The following is a 23,686-nucleotide window of genomic DNA, read 5'->3' on the forward strand; positions in this document are numbered from 1 at the left end:
ACGACCATCGTTGAGGAGCCAGGTGGGCCTTGGCAATAGTCGTCAGAATGTGAATAACACTGACCACACCTCACAGAGGTTATAAGCTGAGGCAACATCAACCACCACCAGAACTGAAGAAGCCTCTTGGATGAGAGGTGAAACGTCTTCAAGGAACCTTCTTGAAGTCCAGTTGGATTGATTTAAACAGCTTTGGATAACCATGACCTGGATGAATGAGAAACTACACAGACGTCAATATTCACACTTAACCAATTCCTAAAAATATCTAAGCTGCTTTCCTGCTACTACTACTACATTAGGTTTCAACTGTATGAAAGAGCGTTTTGATAAATCGATGTGTTATGACATAAACAAATCTGTATATAGATTAGTATGTTTTATTTGGCATAAATGTAACTACAATGAAGAATATGCTCATTTGGACTTGTAAGATTTGTGTTTTAATTAGCAGAGAAAAGAAAAGTATTTTTATTTATTTATTTTGTACATAGCAGTCTGCTGTAAGACAGACACTAAAACATGTTGGTCAGGATCAATAATGACAAATAATATAGATAATAATTAATAATGACTATGACAGTAACTCGAGAGAGATTTATTGTAGAAGCCAGTTAGTTAAAAAAGATGTGTAGAAAAGAAAATGTATATATAGCAAATACATAAGAAAGACATAGATACAGTTTTTCATCACCATTGTTATTGTAGCAGTTCACAACAAACAGGCTGCTGTCTTTTCAGCAAAGACAAACACACAATGCCAAAAGTGTAAATTCTTAGGTAATGTTTTTGTTTAAAAAATAAATTAGAGAAAAAGAAAAAAAATGGAAACGGAATTTTATGTTTTCTTACTACGATATTGCATACTGAGATAATAATTGAACTACCACTTTTCACACACTTTGTGGAATCTGTTCATGTAGATTTTAGTCAAGACATCTTCAAAGGCTCTTTTTCTGTTGTCTTGTAGGTCACACTGTCAGAACTGTGTACTGATTACGCTGATGTATCGAGCTAAAAATATGTTCCAAAGTCTTTGAGGGCAATTAGCAAATGAACAATTACTCAGTACTTTCAATGAGCAGAGATGGCATTAATCTTTTAAGCGAGCTCTCTGCTCATACTATTTTGCTGAATAAGTAATAGGCTCTCATGGCAGGACAGAAGCATAAATTCTGCTTGTGGACTTGTACAGTACTTATCCCCAATAAGTTTCCTTCAGCGTTTGATTGTATTGATTATACAATGTTTTAGCTTAGCCCAGTAAGCTCATATTGATGAGTCAGACACCCCTTGTTGTGTTAGTTAGCTGAACAAATTCACTCAGGACATCAAATATGGCAACACACGATGAATGCACAACTATGTATGCAGTATACAACATAAACACATACATACCACAAGGCTGTGAAACTATAATACTTTATACTGTAAAGGTCACACATTAATAATGTTATTTCTTTACAGTAATGTTTACTGGCCAAACTGTCAATGACCTGCAGTCTTGCTGCAAACACTAGCCAATAGCCATTAGGCAGCTTTCTACTACAACCATAGACAACACAGTTACTGATACTAGGATGCAAGTAACTCCTCTGACAAAAAAATAATTAAGGCAACTTTTATTTTGCATTTCTATTAGTGCAAACATTTTCCAGGTGAAAGCAAATGAAACGCCACATTAAAAAGGTAATTTTGAGTAGCTGACCAGCTTCAGTATCAGCTTATGAAAAAAGCTGCTTTTCAGAAGTGAAACGTACAATGCTATATTAGTAAATCATCCTCCCTCCAAACAATCATAAAACCTTTACACTCTTTTGTTCTTCTTCTTTTTATTTACATTAGGCCTGAAAGACATTTAAATTCTATGGACAGACTTTAAAATTAATTTCAATCGGTTTTGGTCATGTTAAGTAGCAAAGATAAACATACATTTAAATTTGCTTTATATTTAAAAAAAAAAACCACTGGTTAATATTAGGGAACTGACTTTTTTTTTCTTCTTTTACATTTTAGTTTGTGGTTAAATGATAGAACTAACATGGTACATAACAGATGTGAGTACACCCATGTACAAAATCAATGAAATTATCTAAAATTGTATCACCTTACTTGCATTACTTGTAATATGAACAGTTGAGTGTTTGCACTTATGTCAAATTTTTAAAACATTAACAGTTTAGATTTAGGATATTAATTATACAGTCCCCACAGAAGAAAGTTAATGCAACAAAAGTCTACTAAAGTATACTTTCCATTACTGCGATCCAACTTTTCATGGGTCAGACTTCCTGGGTCAGGAAGCAAGGGTCTATTTTCTTGGGCACTAGCCATAAAGGCTGATTTTAGGCAATGTCCTTCTCACAGACAGATCTGTAGCAGAAATTTTGATTTCCATTTATAACAATTGTGGTGGATGAGCATCAGTTATTCAGGGTCAGATTGTACAAATATCATACTGTTGCTAGTGACATTTTGGGAGAATGGCCACTGTAAATCTGAAATAGTGGTACTGTGGCTTGTTCTATACCTTCTAAGTACTGCTGTCACTGTGTTTCCACAAATTTTAAATTTTTAATTGTCAGGACTCTGTGCAGGCCAGTCAAGTTCATCCACACCAGACTCTGTCATCCATGTCTTTATGGACCTTGCTTTGTGCACTGGTGCACAGTCATGTTGGAAGAGGAAGGACCAGCTCCAAACTGTTCCCACAAAGTTGGGAGCATGGAATTGTCCAAAATGTCTTGGTATGCTGAAGCATTCAGAGTTCCTTTCACTGGAACTAAGGGTCCAAGCCCAGCTCCTGAAAAACAAGCCCACACCATAATCCCCCCTCCACCAAACTTTACACTTGGCACAATGCAGTCCGACAAGTATGGTTCTCCTGGCAACCGCCAAACCCAGACTGGTCCATCAGATTGCCAGATGGAGAAGCGTGATTGGTCACTCCAGAGAAGGCGTCTCCACTGCTCTAGAGTCCAGTGGTGGCTGCTTTACACCACTGCATCCCACGCTTTGCATTGCACTTGGTGATGTATGGCTTGGATGCAGCTGCTGGGCCATGGAAACCCATTCCATGAAGCTCTCTGCTGAAGCACTGTTCTGGAGCTAATCTGAAGGCCACAATGAAGTTTGAAGGTCTGTAGTGATTGACTCTGCAGAAAGTTGGCCACCTCTTGGCACTATGCTCCTCAGCATCCACTGACCCCGCTCCGTCAGTTTACGTGTCCTACCACTTGGTGGCTGAGTTGCTGTCATTCCCACACACTTCCACTTTCTGATAATACAGCTGACAGTTGACTGTGGAATATTTAGGAGCCAGGAAATGTCACGACTGGATTTGTTGCACAGGTGGCATCCTATCACAGTTCCATGCTGGAATTCACTGAGCTCCTGACAGCGACCTATTCTTTCACAAATGTTTGTAAAAGCAGTCTGCATGCCTAGGTGCTTGATTTTATACACCTGTGGACATGGAAGTGATTGGAACACCTGGTTCTGATTATCTGGATGGGTGAGCGAATACATTTGGCAATATAGTGTATATTACATGCATTCTGAACATGTCCATGCATGTGTGTATGGAAATCAAAGCTATGCTAATACAGTCATTTTTCTAAATCAATTTTTACAAACCTGTCCACAGACAACAATGGTAGTGATCAAAATCTTCATAATTTCCATCTACTTTTAAGTAAGAGACCAAAGATGATGTACTCAGTCAATAGGTCAGCCAGAGGAACATTGGATGGTGCTCCAGGTGTAGATGATTTTGCTACCTTATTACCTGCGACACAGTTCATGTTTGAAGTTGTGTGGATAATGTAACTCATGTAATAAGGCTTATATTAGCTAATATAATTAATTATATTAGCTTTGCATTATTGCTGTTGTTATGTAACCAGGGCAATAACGGTAACTGGATACATTAAACGGTGGTCCAGGACCTGCAGAGTATACCCTTAACAATAAGGCAGTTAGGTGCATGGGTATAGTATATCATACTTTTGCATGTGTAAGATTACGTTTTTTTCAAGGGGTAATCCAAAGTTGTTTAAATCAATCCAACTGGACTTTAAGAAGGTTCCTTGAAGACGTTTCACCTCTCATCCAAGAGGCTTCTTCAGTTCTGGTGGTGGTTGATGTTGCCTCAGCTTATAACCCCTGTGAGGTGTGGTCAGTGTTATTCACATTCCGACGATTATTGCCAAGGCCCACCTGGCTCCTCAACGATGGTCGTTGGGAGCCAGGGAGTGACAAAGGGGGTCGTTGAAATGCGAGTTTCACCGAGCCCTCGTATGCTAATGGTGGTCGTTAGCATGAGCCACCTCACCTGAGCCATTCTGCTGAGTAGTTCCTTTGGGGAGTTTTGAAAGGACCTGATTGTAAAATGGTGAAAGATGATGTCACAGACCACCCCTCCTGTTCAGAGATGGCTTCTCCACTTTGACATGGATGGCTTCTTTCACGTCTCTCTCAAACCATCTGTCCTCCCTGTCCAAAATCTGAACATTGTTGTCCTGAAATCAGTGTCCCTCTTCCTTGAGGTGAAGGAAGACCGCTGAATCCTGTCCTGAGGAACTGGCTCTTCTGTGTTGAGCCATACGCTTGTTAAGTAGCTGTTTGGTTTCCCCTATGTAGAGATCTGGATTCAAGGGGTAATGTAACCAGGAAGAATCTTAGCAAACATCAACTTTCATATGCATATTTCTGTTGGTAATTTCTAAGGTTGGTGCAGGCAACTGAGTTAGCATAAGTTTTCCAAATCAAAATGCTTACTGGGATGATGCATTCATATTCTCATTATATGTTTTTACCTTTAGATATAAATTTGAATTGTCTGACAAGTAATCACCCAAATTGCTCTTAGTAGATTAGTCAGATAGTGCGGTATGTAACACTTGAATTCAAATGATACATTTACAGTTTGTTTTTCTAGTTTTCATTAGCTTGCATATCTAACAATGTAATGAGTGAATACAGTGGATTGTGGTGGAGTATACACATGAGGATAAGACATTCATGGTGTGAGTGTAAGCTTCACAAAAGAACTGCTCCACCACAACATCAATCCCTAAACAAGGACATTTATCTGCCCAAAGCGAGCAGACAGATACAATGAAAGACAGATACGATGAAAAAACCCACCAGGCTCCTTACAGGACCTTCAGAGGACTTATCTGACACATTTTTTTTTCACATTTTTTCTATTCAAATTGCAACACACCACCTGACTTTAAATCTTGTACTGACAATGAATTGCTCTCATTCATGCACAAATGTCACTACTGCAATGTGTTCTAGACTGCTTTATAGGCATGCCCTTGATTGGAGCACATGAGAATAATTGACACACTGTCATTTGTTTATTTTGGACTGCACATAGTGATGTATTTAGTATTTAGATAAAATTGGATAACTAGACTAGAATGAAATAGGATTCAGCTAAAATTGGCTTTTCAAGGCTGTTTTGAAGCAGTATGTGGTCATATACTTGTATTATACTTGTATCATATATTTGTTGACTAAATAGCTTCAAAGACAGGAAGGGCATCATAAGGAAACTTAAGCTCTTCTCTGAAAATGACAAATGGACTTTTTTTTAAAAAAAAAAAACAAATTTAATTTCTGATTAAGTGGCCTACAGTCAAAATTTTGGAGACTCTTCTGTTTTTCAAAGATATAATTCTTCTTCCCTTGTATGCAACTGTGACTCATCAGAGAGCAGCTTAAAAAAATCTAATCATGATATGAGTCTTATTTTTTTTCTAGAAATAAAGTGATAGCCAAGACAGCTTCACAGTTAACATTTTCAGGAATCCATTGGCTTTCCAAGAGTTAAACAGCCTCCCAGCTATTCCGTATCTAGTCCAACTCTAAGGAATTATCTTAATATCTTGTGATCTATTTGGAAAAAGAATGTGTTGATATTGCACTGTTTGCTCATATGAAACTGCCCCCTCTCTCACTTAGAGGTCTGTTTTTTATTTCTTTGGGTATGTGCATTTAGGGGCCACCATATAACCAGGCAGAAATAGACGTAGGATGTTATAGCAGAGAAACACTGTGGATATGACAAATGTTTAAGCTATGCTTAAGGTTAGTCACAAATACCCATTACTAAGCAGCTTCACCATGGCTGGGTACAATAATAGGGACACTGTACTGTTGACTTTAAATACATGCAACCTTTCTTTGAAGGCCTAAAAGTAACGCTGATGACTAACAAAAATTTAAAGATAACGTCAAGAAGGTGAAGCCTATAAATCTTTTATAAAACATAAAAGTATAAATTTTGAAGAAATAAAGCTAACATTTAGTTTATTTGCTAACAGTTCTTTTTTAATTGTGAATAGGCAGGAACTTCAGTCATGAAATTGAAATATGAGATATTTAAAAAGGATGGTATTTGAATGCCACTATGTTGGACTAATCCTAACCTCAGCTTGATTATTTTTGTCAAAGTTATTTATTTAAAAAAAAATCCAAAGGCCCAGTGTTAATTATTAAGAGGCTAATCTGTGACAATGATTCATCTCTTTTGCTTCACTGTGAAAATCAGCCATATATTTTGTTTCATTGCTCCCAGCTTCTCACATTGTAGAATACCACCTACCTTTACATTATGGGTTTGTTTTCTTACTATGATGCTGAAAGTGTCAAGTTGAAAAATGTGGTGCTACTCACCTTTTTGTTGTGTTTCACATGCTTGACAGTGCACACCCTGCAATTTGCATTTTATAATTACATCTGTTCTGCAATATTACAAAGGTACAAAAATAGCAGCTAGTCATTTATATAATGAGATGAGCCATACACCCTCTTATATATCAGAGGAACTGTAATAATGGGATATATATATATATGTGTGTGTGTGTGTGTGTGTGTGTGTGTGTGTGTGTGTGTGTGTGTGTGTGTGTGTGTGTGTGTGTGTGTTTGAGATTACTGCATTTACTACACATGTTGTAATACCACAAAATGGGAATATTGTGAAAAGAAAATATCCACTTGTTAAAAAATTCTTAAAAATATTAATAAACATTTGATAACTTCACAAACGACATACCTCCATAGGCTATTCATTTGGATGGATCTAATAAGATTTTTTTCAAAAAAAATTGTCTCTAGTGTGTATGCTCTTTACATCCTTTCATACATTCCATCATCACTGCTATATGATGGCTTGTTCATTTTTAAAGGCACTCTTCAAAGGTTTGATAGATATGCCTGTTCACCCTCAGGCAAATAAGAACATAGATCAGTTTCCTTTCTTTGTACCCAGTACAAAAGTAGCTTTTGGAACTGTCTTGCTTAGCTTAGTGCCAATACTCAAAAGTGTAAAGGTAAACAGCTGCTACCATCAGAATTGGACAATTAGCAAAAAAAAAAAAAAAAAAAAAAACATTTCCAACAACCCCAAAGAAGCTTTAAGAACTATTTAACAGCTATTTGGTGCAGGTGAGTGACAAAATGTTTTGCAGTGTTTCTCAGTTCCTCGATGCTTTTGGTGATTGAACCAAATATTTTATGAGTACAGTACAACTGGTATCATCTGTAATCTACTGTAATGTAATGTAATGTGACATTTAGAATATGCCTAAATCAAACATCACAAGGCCATAGAGTATATGCATTTACCTAATGAAAAATAAACCTAATAAAAGAGCCAAAATGAATCTCACTAGCAACAAACAAAGGAGTTTAACTGAGACAAAAGTTAAACTTCCAAATGAAATGATGTCGCAAGATTAAAAGTGAGACACTGAAATAGGTTGCTGAGATAATACTTTTTGACTGGGTGTAACCAAGCTGTCAGACTTACCAGGCTACTCATTGAAGGGATCAGTCATCCTGCTGCCAGGCCATCGCATCCCAGAAAATGTAAGTGTATATAAAATAGCAGCTGTGGTTGTGGCTATCCTCCTCACTCACACTGGTTGACAAGCTTTTTTAAATTTGTCATCTCGTCTTTCAGCTGCTAGTCATCCATACTGCTCTGACTTTGTGTTTTATAAAACAACTGATTCTACAATTATGTCATCTCATTTGCTGTATTCGAAGGTTTGAACTAAACAAGAAATGTATTAAAGCAGCATTGGAGTTCCTGTAATTTGTACATTTCCACCTTTTAAGGAGCTAAACTTGAGCCTCAGCTTTCTCCTGGTAGCCTTTGTGTTAGGTAAGCTACTTTTAATACATCCTTGACATCTGAAATCTGCATCAGTCTCCTCAGCTGACTGTTGGTGTCTAGTGAAGACTAAGTGCCCAGTGTCCTTTTTAAAGTTTTGACTATGAATTCTGGTGAGGAGGAAATATTAACCTTTGCTCTCATAACTGCTTTAATAGAAGAGTGCAGTCCAGGTAAAGGAGGCAGTATGGTAGATTTTTACCCCCAACAAAGATGTTAGTGTGTGTAAAAATATATTTCAGATTTATTATTCCTGCTATTTTAATCAAAGTCAATTCTTTCAATAAAATGATTTTGGTCACATAATTTTCCATTAAATCATATGCCTCATAGACTCTCAGTGGAGCATTTCTTTGTCATCTCCATTTTAGTCTGTCAGATTTCCATGATTACCATGGTTGTTCCCTTCCTCCCTCTCCTCCTCCTCCTCATCTGCCTCCTGCTCTTTTCTTTTCTGTCCTCTTCCTCCCTCCCTCAGCTTCTCTGTTTCCTTCTCCCGCTCCTCCTCCTACCACTCCTCCTTCTCCTGCTGCTTTTTCCTCTTTTCCTGCCTGCTGCTGAAGCTGCTGCAGACTAACCAGACTCATGGGATGCAGGGACCACCAGCTGTGTGTGAGGAACCCATCTCATCAACCCAGCACTCACACACACACTTGCATGTATATTATTGCACACACAGATGTATACAAAAAGGAATAAAAAAAAAACCGTCTACACTCAGAAGAAAAGTCTATTTGGATAGGTGGTCTAAGTTATATGGCAGCTTGAAGTTTTTTAACTCAACAAAAACAAGGCAAAAACATTGTTATTTACTAAGTCATAAAAAAACAACTTTGAAATCTGACCAAGCTCTCCTTGAAGAAAATTAGACCAAATCAACAGTTCAGTTTTGAAATTTAAATGCTTTTGGACTTGTATAAAAAAAAAAAAAAAACATTTTATGAAGAAAGAATAATGTGCACCCCTTCCTTTCTAGACTGTTTTAATTTTTTTGATAGTTTTAGTCCAGAATGGGCTTTGATTAACTTCTCTGAATTTAGAGTGCTAAGTGTAAATCATTCAGTGGGGGTGTACTTCCAAAAAGCAGCATTATTCTTGAGAAATGTGCACTGAGTGTCAACTACCATTTACCTAAAATACAGTTTGCCTGAGTCAAATGTGGTGGTGTAGTGGTTTACACTGTTCCTTCACAGCAAAAAGATTCTGGGGTCATACATCTTGGTTGTCTGCAAGCCATTCTCTTACTTTCTTTCCCACATGTCATGTCTCTCTATACTACCGCTATGAAAGAAAGAAAAAAAATGCACAAAAGGCACAAAAGAAGTAATCTATTCAACAACAGCCTCAACTCCTATGAGTTGATAACAGCAGGCAAAACAAAACATAGGCTTAAATTTTTGTGAATCTCCTGTGTATCGTCACTTTTTCATGGTAAGTGCAGGTTCAGCCTGACTTGCTGGTACTGTGAAGGTCACACCATCTTAGTTTGCATCCTTGTGAAGAAGATGAAATGGGACATACCTTAGTTCACACTAAAGTAGCTGTGTGTAAAAAAGACATTGGCTTCTTATGTGTTTTAAGCCCCCTTGGAACACAGTGATTGTGTCTATGCCCAGGAAATTCTCCGCATCAGCTCTATTACATTTTTGAGAGTGATCCCATTGGGATTGTGGGGGCTGATCACTGGAAGCAGTTAGCCAATACCAATCATCAATCACAGGGTCTATTTAAAAGCTTCTATTTATAATGTAGCATTATTTTTTAACAGCTCTTAACAGAACTTTATGTTAAATATTTCAAATTAAGAGCCATAAAGATATTGTTAACCAACAACTATTTACCTGCAGGCAACATGTGCATATTCCACGTGTCCCTTGTAGAGACACAACTTAAACTATAGCAACCCTCACTTTGTTATTGGAAACAGCTTAGAGTTTATTATATTGTTTTGCTGTGAAATGAAGTAATGTAATAAATAAGATTTTATACATTACAATTTTGAATAAAAGTTAAATATGCACAACACAGCAAGTTACAATAATAAATGATTTGCCAAAAAAGCCAAAGGATAAACTCAAAATATTGACTTAAGTCAGCTAGCCTTTAATTTTTCTCTACATTTAGAATCCAGACAATAAAGTACACAGGAAGTACCAAAAAAAGCCAACCAAAAAGCAGGGTTGAGTTACAAAATGGTTTCCCTGTTTCTCTGTCACTGCTTCAGTGCTAGCTAGTTTTGAAAACTTATATTTCTTCTTTTGACTAACCTTCAAATATCTGATGATGCTCATGGTGTTGAAATCTTTTGGCAAATTTCCTGAAGGTGACGGATTCCCTTTGAGCACACCTTGCAAACTGCAAATGTATTACCTTTTTCAGGCACCTGGTAGAAATGCCAAACCAGAGAAGCTAGCGAAACCATCTTACCTGTACATGAAAAAAGTCATGCGATTGCCTCTTCAGATCAGCATTTATAGAGACCAAATAAAAATCGGATAACGACAGATAGTCAGTGGAGCACCATCAGCCAATTAGATTATAGAATTATAGACTGAATCATGTAAGTCTGTTATATAAAATGTCGTCAGTTTTTGTTGACTAAGACTAGCAAGAACCAATGGTTTGACCAAAAACTAATACAGTTTTTTTTTTCATTTTTTATTTTTTTGTGAAAGACCTAAATTATAATCAGGTCTTAAAATGTGCACTGTTATCAAGTAATGACAGGAGTGTTGGAGAAATGGAATATTGATATATTTGTTTGACTTGGACAAGGCCTTTAGTGTAATCTAAATGTCTCATGGGTTTATTGGTTGTTGAATTCTTTAGACTCATTTGAACAAGGCAATGATGTGTGCACAGCTGGAGATGCTCACCAAGAATTTAATTAAAATCATAAAGACGACAATCAGAACACAGTCCTGGAGTGCAGACTACAGTGCATCAAATTTGAATGACAGCTCAGAGAAGCCTTCAAATGAGATGAACCCTCTAAGAAAACACAAAAACAGAGTAACCTGAGGATGACAGCACATCCATGTCTCATTCCATGTGCATCACGGCTTCACTTCTGTTTCTCTTCCATTGAAGCTAAATGGAGTTCACAAGTTCACTCTCACAGGTGAGGACCTTTAGGAGAATTGGAATAAAAGCTTTAATAATTCCTGCAGATGAACTCTTTTGCTATAGTTGGTCAAATGTAATTATTTTAACTTTTACATTTTTTAGTCAAATTAAATTTAAAATATTCAATTAATCTGAAAGAGGGATATTAACACTGGATATTCACATGAAAAAATTACCTCCTGTGACGTTCAATGAAGTATTTCATCATTTTGCAGAGGGTGAGAGATCCAAAATTTAGAATTGTGAAAACCTCCTCCTCTCTGGTACTGCATGTAGATTGTCCAGATCCATACCTCAAGGTTGTTGAATCTTTTGGTGTCATCCACCCTCAGACTTTTTGCTTCAGCAAACCTGAGTTTTGAAAGTAATGCTGGTTACCACAGATCTGTACAGCATCCTCAACATCGGCTGGGGTTATTCATATATATTGAATGACCCGAGCCTCTACAGGAAAAATAGTCAACCCTGGCTCTTCCTGTCTAGTCTACTCTAATTGCATATACAAATTTACTCCCAGGTATTTGCACTTTTGTATCATTTCGATCATCTTTCCACCAATAAAAGAAGAGTAGCCGAAGTCCTGAATCTCCTGGAAGTCCATCACTAGCTCTTTTATTTTTCAGATGTTGTTCTGCACATAGTTAAGCCCACATCAGTCCACAAAGCTGCTGACCACCTACTGGTACTCTGACACATCTTGAAGGTGCACATACTGAAGGCAACTGATAAGGGAGCCCATGACCCAGACACCAGGGGAGCACCAGACTGCATGACATATAATACTCTTCTCCAGCAGTGAAAACTCAATGGTGGTAAAGGTAGTGGAGAAATCAAAGAACATGATTCTGGACAAGGACCATAAAACACACAATCTGATACATGCATGATTCAATTTTTTTTTTATATAGCGTCAATTACAGTCAAATTGTCTCGAGACGCTTTACAGAACCCATATGCCTGACCCCCAGAGCAAGCCAAAAGGCGACAGTGGCAAGGAAAACACCCTTTTAACAGGGAAAAAAACCTCGAGCAGAACCCGACTCTGATGTGGGGGGACCCATCTGCTGCTGGCTGGGCGGGTTGAGAGGGACAGAAGAGGTAGAGAGGTAGAGATAGAGGGATAGAGGTAGAGGGATAGAGGTAGAGATAGAGAGGTGGGGGGGACACAAGGACCATAAAATACACAGTTTAATACATGCATGATAAGACAGATGATACATGCAAAGTACAACTAACATGGAAACTGATTATAGTTTACTGCTATGGTGTACAGCTCTGGCATTAAATATACTACATATATAGCTGGTAGTGAATTCAAAAATATGAAGATGAGCAAATCAAGTATAGTGAGGGTGATGCAGAGTAGATTGGTGGAAATGGGCAGCTGGAGGTGGGAGAACAACCACACGTCTGAAGCATCCAGCTCTGGGATCAGGGACACTGGGAGAAAGGACACAGGGAGAAACAGAGTGAGTGTAATGCAATAATGGTATATATAGTAAATACAAAGGTAGATAGAAAAGGGCTCAGTGCATCAAGAGAGGTCCCCCAGCAGTCTAGGCCTATAGCAGCATAACTAGGGGCAGAACTAAAGGGACGTCGAGAGGGGAAGTCAGTTGTGCAAATGAAGACACCAGCTCACCCCGTCAGGGTCTCCCAGTCAGCCCTAACTATAAGCTTTGTCAAAAAGGAAGGTTTTAAGCCTGGTCTTAAAAATAGAGAGGATGTCCGCCTCCCGAACCCAAACTGGGAGCTGGTTCCACAGGAGAGGAGCTGATAACTGAAGGCTCTGCCTCACATTCTACTTTTAGAGATTCTAGGAACAACAAGTAAGCCTGCAGTCTGAGAGTGAAGAGTTCTGCTAGGATAATATGGTACTATCAGGTCTTTAAGATATGATGGAGATTGGTTGTTAAGAGCTTTATATGTCAGAAGAAGGATTTTGAATTCTATTCTAGATTTAACAGGAAGCCAATGAAGAGAAACCAGTATAGGAGAAATATGATTTCTCTTGCTAACTCCCATCAGTACTCTGGCTGCAGCATTTTGGACCAGCTGTAGATGTTTCAGAGAGCTATTGGGACAACCTGATAATAAGGAATTACAGTAGTCAAGCCTAGAAGTAACAAATGCATGGACTAGTTTTTCTGCATCACTCTGAGACAGGATGTTCCTGATTTTTACAATATTTCTTAGGTGGAAAAAGGAAGTCCTACAGATTTGTTTTATGTGTGAGTTAAAGGACATGTCCTGGTCAAAGATAACACCGAGGTTCCTCACAGTAGTACTGGAGGCCAATGTAATGCCATCCAGAGTAACTATATGCTTTGAAAGCAATTTTCTAAGATGTTTGGGGCCAAATACAATGACTTCAGTCTTGTCTGAATTTAGTTGTAGGAAATTATAGGTCATCCAGGTCTTTATGTCCTTAAGACAATCTTGCAGTCTAGCTAGCTGATTAGTTTCATCTGGCTTCATAGATAAATACAATTGAGTGTCATCAGCGTAACAATGGAAATTAATACAGTGCTTCCTAATAATATTGCCTAAGGGATGCATGTATAATGTGAACAGTATTGGTCCTAAGACAGAACCCTGAGGAACTCCATGATTAACCCTAGTATGCTCAGAAGAATCATTGTTGACATGCACAAACGGGAACCTGTCTGATAAGTAGGATTTAAACCAGTCCAGTGCTGTCCCTTTAATACCAATACAATGTTCTAGTCGTTGTAATAAAAGTTTGTGGTCGATTGTATCGAATGCTGCACTAAGGTCCAACAAAATAAGTATAGAGACCAGTCCATTATCTGACGCTATGAGAAGGTCATTAGTAACTTTCACCAGAGCTGTTTCTGTGCTATGATGCACTCTGAAGCCTGACTGAAACTCTTCAAACAAGCTATTCCTTTGTAAATGTTCACATAATTGATTGGCAACTGTTCTTCCCAGAATTTTAGAGAGAAATTTGATCCAGTCATAGCATGTGTCTCCTAAGATAACTTTCTCAAAGTCTTGATGGTCCCCAGGACATGGAGAGCAATGGTGCTATAGGCCTCTATAACATTAGCATATAGCATGTCAGGGTCATGTGAGCAATGCATGAACTTAGTGAAAGTGGGAAGAGTCTGTCAAGTGAGAGCCCCAGATGTCATGAAGAATACAACAGAACACAATAGGAATCGCTTCTTTCCTGTTGTTTGATTTTCTGACTCTTTGATTTTTCTGACCCAGTAGCAAGTCATTTGTTTGTGTAAAGGGCCTTGGTTTCTGCCATTAATCCATGATTTTCAAAAACTGAAAAGCGGGAACAAAATAGTGAAGTGGTGACACTGTGCATCAGGTTTAGTGTCTTAACATGTTGACATCAGACAGCTGGCACTATTCCATTCAAGTGTAACGTCAGACATTGACTAATGTCAATGTCTGACTAATAGTGTCAGACATTGTATGTCATGTAATGTCAATGTCTGACATTACACTTGAATGTTTTTTTTTTTTTTTAAGATATTTGGTCACATCATAGATTTGACCAAAATATATATTTTTTGCTCTGTGATGGGGTGAAAACAAGACCACTTTCACCAAACATAGGTAAATTTAATTCAGGTGTAAAATGAATGCTATTGTTCTGTGTCCATTCAAACTGCACCACTCTACAGTGTTCTAACATTAGCTATACCTAGTCATCCTTAGAGGCATGCACGAGGGTGGAGTTTTTTCAGCTGACAGTGGGTAAAAGGTGGGTTCCACTCTGGACAGACTGCTAATCAATCGCACAATAGACATAAATAGAAAGGTAAACTGTCAACTTTGAAATGCTTAAAAAAATAACCAGTCAAGTTAATGTAGCATTAACAATGATTTATTGATATACACTGCCAGTCAAAAGTTTGGACACACCTTCTCATTTAATGTTTTTCCTTTATTTTTATGACTATTTACATCATAGATTCTCACTGAATGCATCAAAACTAGGAATGAACACATATGGAATTATGTAGTAAACATAAAATTGTGAAATAAGTCAAAACATGTTTTATATTTTAGATTCTTCCAAATAGCCACCCTTTGTTTTGATTACTGCTTTGCACACTCTTGGCATTCTCTGGATGAGCTTCATGAGGTATTCACCTGAAATGGTTTTCCAACAGTCTTGAAGGAGTTCCCAGAGATTCTGAGAACTTGTTGGCCCTTTTGCTTTCACTCTGCAGTCTATCTCATCCCAAACCATCTGGACTGGGTTTAGGTCAGGTGACTTTGGAGGCCAGGTCATCTGATGCAGCACTCCATCGCTCTCTTTCTTGGTCAGATAGCCCTTACACAGCCTGGCGGTGTTTGGGTCATTGTCCTGTTGAATAATATACGATGGTTCAACTAAATGCAAACCGGATGGGATAGCATGTTGCTGCAGGATACTGTGGTAGTCATGCTGGTTCAGTGTGCCTTCAATTTTGAATAAATCCCCAACAGTGTCACAAGCAAAGCACCCCCACACCATCACACCTCCTCCTCCATGCTTCTCAGTGGGAACCATGCATGTAGAGACCCTCCCTTCACCTTTTCTGTATCGCACAAAGACACGGCGGGGGGAACCAAAAAATGTCAAATTTGGACTCATCAGACCAAAGCACAGATTTCCACTGGTCTATTGTCCATTCCTTGTGTTTCTTGGCCAAAACAAATCTCTTCTGCTTGTTGCTTTCCCTTAGTAGTGGTTTCTTAGCAGCTGTTTGCTTTGCATGTATCATCTGTCTTATCATGCATGTATCAAATTGCGCGTTTTATGGCCCTTGTCCTGAAAACCATTTCAGGTGACTACCTCATGAAGCTCATCCAGAGAATGTCAAGAGTGTGCAAAGTAGTAATCAAAGCAAAGGGTGGCAATTTTGAAGAATCTATAATATAAAACATGTTTTGACTTTTTCACACTTTTTTGTTCACTACATTATTCCATATGTGTTCATTCATAGTGTTGATGCCTACAGTGAGAATCTACAAAGTAAATAGTCATGCAAAATAAAGAAAAGCCGTTAAATAAGAAAGTGTGTCCAAACTGTACATTATAAATAAAACAAGTCAACATACACAATTTCACAACAGTGCTATTGTTACTGTTATAGTGTTTTCCAAATGTACACCATAGTCTCGTCTCTCTGGGCCTGATACCGAAAAGCATCCCTACATCATCATGCTGCCAACACCATCCATCAGTGGGGATAGTGTCTTAGTGATGATTTGTGTCTGGTGTCCATCTAAAACTGTATCTAGTCTAATGGCCAAAAAGTTAAATTTTAGTCTCATCTGGCAAAGAAATCTTCTTTCAGTTGACTTCAAAGTTTTCCACATGCCTTCTGAACAACTCTAGTTGACATTTATTATGTGCCATTTTCAACAGTGTCTTTCTGTTTCCCGCTCTTCCAAAAGCCCAGCAAACATTTGTTGTATGTGCAGTTTCTCCCATCTTGGCCGCTGAACTTGTTACTACTTTAGAGGATGCATAGTTGGCTTGGTGGCCTCCCGACTAGTTTCTTTCTTGCATGGTCACAGAGTTTTTGATATTGGCCTGCTCTTGGCAGATTTACCCATGTGCCATATTTCTTCCATTTCGTAATAATGGATTTAACTGTACTACAAGAGATTTTCGGGACTTGGAAGTGTTCTTGTATCTATCCCCTGATGCATGCTTTTCAGTTACCTATTAATGGAGTTGCTTGGAGTGTTCTTTTGTGTTCATGGTATAGTTATAGCCTGGAGTGATGGTTCAACACTGACTGAACCTATTGCATTTCAGTTAAGTCATAAAGTTAAGTCATGGAATACAATAGTTGTCACGCATTTGTGTAGTTGCTTTATTTTAGTCTGTTATTAGATTTTTGTATTCATTTTGTATTTTGTACCATTATTGTAATTTTATTTGATGCATGCAAACAATAACAGCAGCAGCTTCGTGAAGCTAATCAACAAACCTAAGCAATGGTTATTGTTTTTTGTTTTGTTTTTGTTCAGCCTAAGTGCAAAAAGTTCAGACAGCTGAAATGTTGTAATGCAAAATTGTATGCTATTTTCCATTTGGTTAAAGTTCAGGTGATGTCACAAGTGTAACTCTAAATATAGAACCAACGGCATGGTTCAGCCAATTTGTGTGAAAAAGTTAAGTGTGAAATTCTGGCCTAAAATGCTTTTTTGTTTTCAATTTTTCACAGTTAAAGTGGTATAGATTACCTAGTGTTGAAATGCCATATTAGTTTTTCTGAATCAAAATCATTTGTCTAAAATATTTAAATTTTTTGCTGACATTTCTTTCAACATAACTTTGTCCATGAATGACATTATCAATGGTCATAAAGCAAGATTAATAGGAAAGGCAAAACTGACTTTTAAGTAAGCATCTAAATGTAGTAGTAGCTTTAGCTTTATTGTCACTTTTCTGAGGTAAGACCACAATATAATGAAATTTGGATAGTGCTTCTTTTAACATTTAAGACATTTTTGAAAAGAAAGAATTTAAGACAAAGCATTGGAAATAAATAAAGTGCAATATAACAATATAATCTAAAAATAAAATTATAAAAAAGTAAATGCATCAGACAGCAATATTTAAAGCAGTTGGGCACTGTAAAGCATACAGTTACCAGATTGACTGGGGGCAGGAGTCAAGTCATGTTCTTTACTATAGCAGCATGTGGGAAGAAGTTGTTTTTCATTCTTGTCGTTTAATTGTTCTGTATCATCTACCAGACAGAAATAGTTGGAAGTGATGGTAGCCCTAACGTGAGGAGTCTCGGATAATGTTTTTCAGCCCTGACCTCTCGAAAATATCCCCAATTACAAGGAGCTGGTTCCCAATGATGCATTGTGCTGTTCTGTTAGTCTTTGCAGAGCCCTTTGCTCCTTCTGGGTGCAGCTGGAAAACCAAACTCTGATGCAGTACATGATGATATTCTCCACACCACACCACAAGTCTCTGTGGCAGACTGTCTCTCCTCAGATTCCTCAGGAAGAAGTGACATTGTTGTGTCTTCCAACTGATGTTGAAAGTGTGTGAGGCCCAGGAGAGGTCTTCAGTGATATTTACTCACAGGAATTTAAAACCAAATACACTCTACACTGTTTCACTGTTGATATACACTGAGTTGTGCAGGGTTGTTCTCTTCTTCTTGAAGTTCGCTAAAGTCTCCTTCGTGAAGTCTTCATTCCAGTGTTCAGAGTACAAGTGAAGGATGTTTATTTTCCCAGCCTGACGTCTGGGTACGGTCAGTCAGGAAATTAAGGACCCAGTTGCAGATAGTTTTGTTCAGGGCTAGTCCATGAAGTATGGACACTAGTGTTAAGCTTTGAGCAATTACAGTAAAAGCCAGAAGCCCTTGCATACCTTCACTTTGTTTTCTTGCCAGGATATGCATATAATGGGCCATAGTGCTAATGATAGCTTTCAAATAAAACCAAACAGTTTGTTTGAAACAATAAACTCTTGTTAGCTTGGAGAACACACTCAGTGGCTTTCCCTTGGACTGCTCTACTCCCAGCATCTGGTCTTATTTCGCACGGTATACTCAGATGCCACAGTACCTTTAAAGAAAAGAGGGGAGAATGTGAAGAAGCCACAGTTTAATTGGGCATGCAGCAGCACAGGCTTGCAGTTTGTCAAGATACAATGTGCATCAATAAGTGATGATATTCTATGGGCTTGTAAAACTCACCATGCTCATGGATATTGTTTACGCAATGTGGAGATGCCTGTTGGGTTTCCTGGGGAGACTGAGAGTGAGCTAGCAGTTTGTGTTTCTGAGATTTTGTTTATGTAAAAATCTGCCACAAACAACAGTGTTTCTGCTTATTATCATAAATCTGCTAAGCTGCTAAATCACAAATCACTAGCAAGCTGCAAAACACAATTTAAAGCAACTGCAATTTTTGGTACAGGTGAAGCTTGAGGGAAGCCATTCCATGAACAGCCACACTGGTATGGTGAGTGTCTGCGTACTCTGAATTATATAAAACATCAAAGCTGGCATACCAGGTTTGTTTTAACAGAGTTTATTTTTTAGAGATATATGGTTAACAGGACAGCAACACCACAAATATACATTTACTGACCACTTTATTAGATTCACCTTGCTAGTAAAAGGTTGGACCCCCTTTTGCCTTCAGAACTGCTTTAATTGTTTGTGACATTATTTCAACGAGGTGTTGGAAACATTCCTCAGGGATTTTGGTCCATAATGACATGACAGCATCACACAGTTGCTGCAGATTTATTGGCTGCACATCCATGAGGCTAATCTTCCGTTCCACCACATCCCAAAGATTCTATTGGACTGAGATCTGGTGACTGTGGAGGCCACTGGAGTACAGTGAACTCATTGTCATGTTCTAGAAACCAGTTTGAGATGATTTGAGCTTTGTGACATGGAGCATTATCCTGCTGGAAGTAGCATCAGATGGTGGTCCACTGTGGTCATAAAGGGATGGACATAGTTAGCAGCAATACTTCAGGTAGGCTGTGGTGTTTAAATGATGCTCAGTTGGTACTAAAGGAGCCAAAGTGTGCCATGAAAATATCCCCCACATCATTACACCAGCAGCAGCCTGAACCGTTGATACAAGGCAGGATGGATCCATGCTTTTATGTTGTTTACGCCAAATTCTGACCATCAGAATGTTGCAGCTGAAATAGAGACTTATCAGACCCAGCAACGGTTTTCCAATCTTCTATTGTCCATTTTTGGTGAGCCTGTGTGAATTGTAGTCTCAGTTTCCTGTTCTTAGCTGACATGAGTGGCACCCAGTGTGGTCTTCTGCTGCTGCAGCCCATCTTCTTCAAGGTTGGATGTGGTGGGTTCAGAGATGGTATTCTGCATTCCTTTGTTGCAACGAGTGGTTATTTGAGTTACTGTTGCCTTTTTATCATCTCCAACCACTGACCTCTCACATCAACAAGTCATTTTATTGGATATTTTCTATTTTTCAGACTATTCTCTGTAAACCTAGAGGTGGTTGTGGTGAAAATCCCAGTACATCAGCAGTTTCTGGAGTACTCACACCATCCCATCTGGCACCAACAACCATGCCACATTCAAAGTCACTTAAATCCTCTTTCTTCCACATTCTGATGCTCAATTTAAACTTCAGCAAGATGTCTTGACCACGTCTACATGTAGTGAGTTGCGGCCATGTGATTGGCTGATTAACTATTTGTTAACAAGAAATTGAATAGGTGTATCTAAAAAGTGGCCGTTGAGTGTGTAATCATCTTACAGAATATGACACACTTCTCCTTCTTTGTACTACTAAGGCTAGTGTTAACACTTTTTTCTTAGCATGGCACAAATAGATCTTTGCTTTTGGTGTTTGCAACAAATGGGAAGCTTCCTGCTTGAGAGGATGGTGACATTACCTCGCTGGAAGTTTTGAAAACCCTGCGGCAGGCACAGCACATAACGCGTCCTGTGTGAAAGGCCTTTAAGGCTATTATCTGAAGGTACAAACAGGAGTTAAAGTATATTTTGAAGCAATGAGATTCAGGTAGATTCTTCAGAAGTACTAAGAGCTAAACACATTGAGGAAAACCTGGGTTGGCCCTTTTACTATGAAGGAACACAGCACTACAGCTAAGCTGTAAACTGCTTTGTAACTGTAGTGAAAATGCATGTCATCAAAATTTCAAAGCGTGCCATACTAATACAAAACCTTGTAGTCTACATCCCATCCCACATGTTTACCCAATACTGTCATTTTGATAAAGACCCCTACGATGAAAGTTAAGACTTTTTTTTAAACTTTAACATGTCTTTATGGTGTATTAGAAGTGAAATAAACAGTTAGCAAACAGGATGGCTGAGCATTTCCACCTTGAAACTGCAGTGTACAAAAGACAGTCTCAAAAATGCAGCTTCAGACAATCAGAGTTTCATTGGTAACAAATCTATAGAACAAGTTGTATCAACTTGGGGGCTCCATTAGAATTGGTTTCAAACATGTACGACTGAATTTCTCCAATATTCCAATTTGCCATTCTGTAGCATACAGTACTTCAGTAATCCAGATAGACTCTTACGTACTTACTTACATTCACTCTTCACACTTACATGTGAGAGTGAATGTTGCTATATAGATCATCATTGCACAGTGGTGTAGTGGTTAGCACTTTCGCCTTGCAGCTAGAAGATCCCTGGTTCGCGTCCCGGCTTTCCCAGGATCTTTCTGCATGGAGTTTGCATGTTCTCCCTGTGCATGTGTGGGTTTTCTCCAGGTACTCCAGCTTCTTCCCACAGTCCAAAAATATGCTGAGGTTATTTGATTATTCTAAATTACCCATAGTTGTGAATGCGAGTGTGAGTGTTTTTTTTTTTGTATATGTAGGCCTGTGACAGACTGGCGTCCCCTGTCCAGGGTGTCCCCTGCCTTCACCCCAAGTCAGCTGGGATAGACTCCAGCCCCCCCGCGACCCTAATAAGGATTAAGCGGTGTATAGATAATGGATGGATGTGTTGTGATTTAATTCCTTGTTGAACGAAGTAAACAGACTGATGCTAAACATGTGGATGAGGGATCATCAAATTAATAGTCTGATTCATCAACTGTAGATTGTGGATATAAACCCACCATTGGCCAAGTATTTCATGCAGCATTGTTCATCCCTTCTGCCATCTGCATGTTACTGTTTTGTAAATGCCTATTATTTCTGAAAATGACAACAATATTTGAGCTAACAAAGTACACACTGAAAATGGTGGATATTATCAAAAAATATGATTGTGTATGGAGATCAATTGCAAAGATCTGCAGGTTTATTCTGCAAGAATACGTTTACAACAAAATTTTACAATGAAATTTGCTGTCTAGCATGGATGTTCTTGCTTGTTTGCTCTTTGTTGTGTAAAAAGATTTCCTTTCTAAGCATGTTCCACCAGAAAAAGTTCCCCAGATACTATTTTGGATGAGCAGGGTCGCTATATCCTGGGCTTAGCTCCACCCAAGAGGATTGTTATTTGTTTACAGATATGCAAACAAGCCAGACTGTTTTGGCTGTTTGTTTGTTTTGTTTTTCATCTGTACCATAATCCTCAACCTCAATCAACTGTTTTAGCTGCCTAACCTTAAACACACCTGAAACATTTCTAAACTGTAGAGGGAAGAAATTTGTTGCTAGTGGAACAATGTTCTTGTCAGATGGTATGTTTGGTTTCTCAGTGGCAGTGCCTTTAAAAGTAACATCCTTTCCTCTGAAATTTTTTTTTTAGATTTACTACTGCTACAAACTTAGTGCTTATTCAAAAACTTCAAAATTTTTATACACGTGCAGAACAATGACAGTGTGATTTATTTGTTTTCAAATGAAAAAGTAAGCACGATTACCATTTTTAATATAAGTTTGGGGGGCATTTTATGCTATCATTAGATTACTGTAGAATGATGACAAAGAGAAGAGGTGAAGAATAACATGCAACAAGATGCTACTGGCTGGACAATGAAGTCTATGTTTAGTGCTTTACCTCCTACCATGATGTCTCATGATTGATATTTTTTTGAAGTTCAACCCTTGCTTCAGAAAAATGTGATGAGTCAGCAGCGACACAGGACAAGATGTGTCGTTTCAGCGCTTAATCATAACACTGATCTTTCCCCAATCTTACCAAAACTGTTTCTGCAGCTTCAGCCTAACCACACATGTAACTCAGGACATGAATCCAGATTTGTGTTGTTCTGTACTTTGTATGTACAACTACCTACCTCCACCACATATGACCTCTGATAGATTTAAGAACAAAGCACTTCATAAACAGAGAAAATGGATAAAATCCAGACAGCAATTCTTCAGAAATAACAGAGCAGAGTTTTTTATTACATATAAAATATATTAAGGGACATAAGTTAAAAGAAACCGTTTAGCAGAAAGATTTGTATAGTTCATTTTAAAAATATGTCAGTAAAATCGGATGTGTGATCAAAAGGTTCCAAGCTTGTGCTTCGAAAAATTAAAAACTGGACCTAATTTTAAATTTTGCCACCCTTCCCCTTAAGATACTTTTCCTGTGCAGCAATACACTATAGTCACTGTGTCTGCATGCTCGCTGGAATTCCCGTTCTGTAAGCTTGTCAAGCACCATCTATGATGTGCAGTGTTGAAAAAAACAACCCTTCAATGTGAATTTCATTTTGGGAAAAAGGAAGAAGTCACAGGGAACCAAATCTGGTGAGTGGGGAGCAACAATTGTGTTGGTCTGGCCAAAAAAAAATTGAACATTTTCAACAAACTGTGAACAGGTAAATTATCATGACATAGCACCCAATTGACATTGATTCTCAGTTCAGGTGGTTTGTGTTTAATGTTCTCTCTCAAATGCCTCAAGTCATTACAATAGAACT

General features: G+C 38.2%; 1 protein-coding gene across 2 annotated transcripts in view; it reads left to right on the top strand.

Moving 5' to 3' along the window:
• grik2 (glutamate receptor, ionotropic, kainate 2) overlaps nucleotides 1-23,686 on the top strand; it is a 384,084-nt gene that overhangs the window by 355,984 nt on the left and 4,414 nt on the right. The gene's annotated exons all lie outside the window — the stretch shown is intronic.

The sequence above is a fragment of the Amphiprion ocellaris genome, chromosome 9 (genome assembly GCF_022539595.1).
Source record: "Amphiprion ocellaris isolate individual 3 ecotype Okinawa chromosome 9, ASM2253959v1, whole genome shotgun sequence".
In the NCBI taxonomy this organism is placed as follows: Eukaryota; Metazoa; Chordata; class Actinopteri; family Pomacentridae; genus Amphiprion; species Amphiprion ocellaris.